We start from the raw sequence: 2,768 nt of genomic DNA, 5'->3' as shown, positions 1-2,768 counted from the left end.
TAATTGTTAAAGTTAACATCACCTACTCTGTGTCCTTTCAGTTTAGAATGACATTCTCTAATAGCTAAAGTATGAGAGATTCATTACAGAACATTTGGCAAATAAAAAATCTTAAAGAGAAAATAGAAACAAAAATAATCTTATAACCCTGAGATAGTCATGTAAATTTTGGTAAACTGTCTCCCAGTGAAGATATATGAATGGTTAATACATTTTAAACATATGTTTTACTCCTCTGTAAAACACGAAACTTTGGTCTGATGTTTTTCTTTGTAATTTATGTTTTCCTGATAGTTGGGAAAATTTTTGATGAGCTTTGTTGTTTGTTTAAAAGAGACTTTATTTTTTAAAACAGTTTTAGATTCACAGCAAAACTGAGTAGAAGATACAGAGATTTCCTGTATACTGCCTGCCCTCACATATGTCTAGTCTTCCGTATTATCAACATCCCCCACCAAGTAGTATATTTGTTATAACTGATAAACCTACACTGACACATTGCTGTGGTTTAAGGGTGTCCCCTAAAATTTCATGTGCTGAAAACTTAACCCTCTGCCTTCATGAATGGATTAATAAGGGCTGTGCCTTCAAGAATGGCTTAATGCTACTATCACAGGAGTAGGTTCATTGTTGTGGGAGTGGCTTTGTTATCAAAGCAAGCTCTCTCTGGTTCTCTTGGTCTTGGCTTCTTCCCATGTGATGCACTCTGTCATCTTAGGATGCAGCACGAAGGCCCTTGCCAGATACCAGTGCCAGGGCTTTGGACTTAACAGCCTCCAAAAACATGAGCTAAATAAACAACTTTTTTCTTTATAAAATACTGAATCTGCAGTATTCTGTCATAACAATAGAAAACAGACTAAGACATACATCATTATCACCCAAAGTCCATTGTTTACATTAGAGTTTACTCTTTGCTTGTAAATTTTGTGGGTTTAGAGAAATATATAATGATATGTATTCACCATTGTATTATCATACAGAGTAGTTTTACTGCCCTAAAAATCTTCTGTGTTCTGCCCATTTATCTCTCCCTCTCCCCATACCCCTTGAAAACCACTCATCTTTTTACTTCTTCATAGTTTTACATTTTTAAGAATATCATATTGTCTGTAGTCCCAGCTACTCGGGAGGCTGAGGCAGGAGAATGGCGGGAACCCGGGAGGCGTAGCTTGCAGTGAGCTGAGATCCGGCCACTGCACTCCAGCGCGGGCAACAGAGGGAGACTCCGTCTCAGGAAAAAAAAAAAAAAAAGCTTTAGAGTATAGGTGGAATTAAGTATCTAAAAAATATTAAAGATTATTTTATATACTATTAGGAATGCCAGGATATAATTACTCTATAAATTATTTTCTTTTTATAATTTCTATTATATAGATTTTTAAATATTGTTTTGTATTAAACTATGTTTTCCATATAGTTAGATAGTTCTGCATAATCTAGTATTCTCAAATTAACTATAAATATATTACTCTATGCAAGTACTTGAAAGTTAACAGCTTTCAGTCATTAATTATAGAACCATTTTACTTGCAATAATACTAGATATATTTATATTTCATCCAACTGATAGAATTTTAAAATGTAACATATAAAAGGGTTTCATTCCAAGTTATAGCTAGAATATTTACCTTCATTTGATTATGAATATTTAGATATTAATAAATTTCAATGGTATACATATTCATATTACTGAAGCTGTTATATTGATTAGATATAATTATGTCAATGGATTATGGATCATGTACAAATTTGTAGATACCAGTAATAACTCTGGAGTAGAGTTTGAGCCTCCCAAAGAAGCCACACAGCAGCTTTTGGCAGGATTCCACCACTGAACGTGGACTCCAGTACACCAATAACCAAGTGTTGAACTAATAAAAGAATGGGCACACATTTCTCTTACCTAGAATTCACACCAGGAGAAAGATGATGTGACATTATCTCAGCATACATCCTGGGAATGAATATGTTTGGGAAAAGCGTCTGTTCCTTCTGCAAAGCTTTACATGCATCTTCTCCATGTCAGGCACGTTCTGTTAGGCAGTGGGCATACAGCCCTACAGAAAAGAGACTAAGACCCTATTCCAGTGGAGTAGACAGACAATATACAGATAACCAATCAGTGTTTTCCCAATCAGTTTCTATGAAGACAAATAATACAGTTCAAGGAAACAAAGTGACTGAAGCTTGGATATTAGACAGGGGTCAAGGACAATCTCTCTGGGATTTTCTGATAGTTGACTAAAGATCTAAATAAAGTAAGGACATCAATTTGTGAATATCTGGAGGAAGAATTTTCTAAGCAGAGAACAGCATGCACAGAAGCCTATGGTGTGAACATGCTTAGTATATTTGAATAACTGAAAATGGTTGTAGTATATTACAATTTTCAGTTACCAGGCCTTTTACAATGTGTCAACCCCAGAAACTCATTTTTAACAACAATGAGAACTACAAAACAAAATGCTTAAATAACAACTGTTTTTAAGGAGCAGCACATTCCATGCTCATGGATAGGAAGAATCAATATTGTGAAAATGTTCATACTGCCCAAAGTAATTTATAGATTCAATGCCATCCCCATTCAGCTACCAATGACTTTCTTGACTGAATTGGAAAAAACTACTTTAAAGTTCATATGGAACCAAAAAAAGAGCCCGCATTGCCAAGACAATCCTAAGCCAAAAGAACAAAGCTGGAGGCGTCACGCTACCTGACTTCAAACTATACTACAAGGCTACAGTAACCAAAACAGCATGGTACTG

Source organism: Colobus angolensis, unplaced genomic scaffold (assembly GCF_000951035.1).
Source record: "Colobus angolensis palliatus isolate OR3802 unplaced genomic scaffold, Cang.pa_1.0 Scaffold131, whole genome shotgun sequence".
NCBI classification, from domain to species: Eukaryota; Metazoa; Chordata; class Mammalia; order Primates; family Cercopithecidae; genus Colobus; species Colobus angolensis.
The sequence above is the reverse complement of the archived record's forward strand: the minus strand, read 5'-3'. Positions refer to the sequence as shown.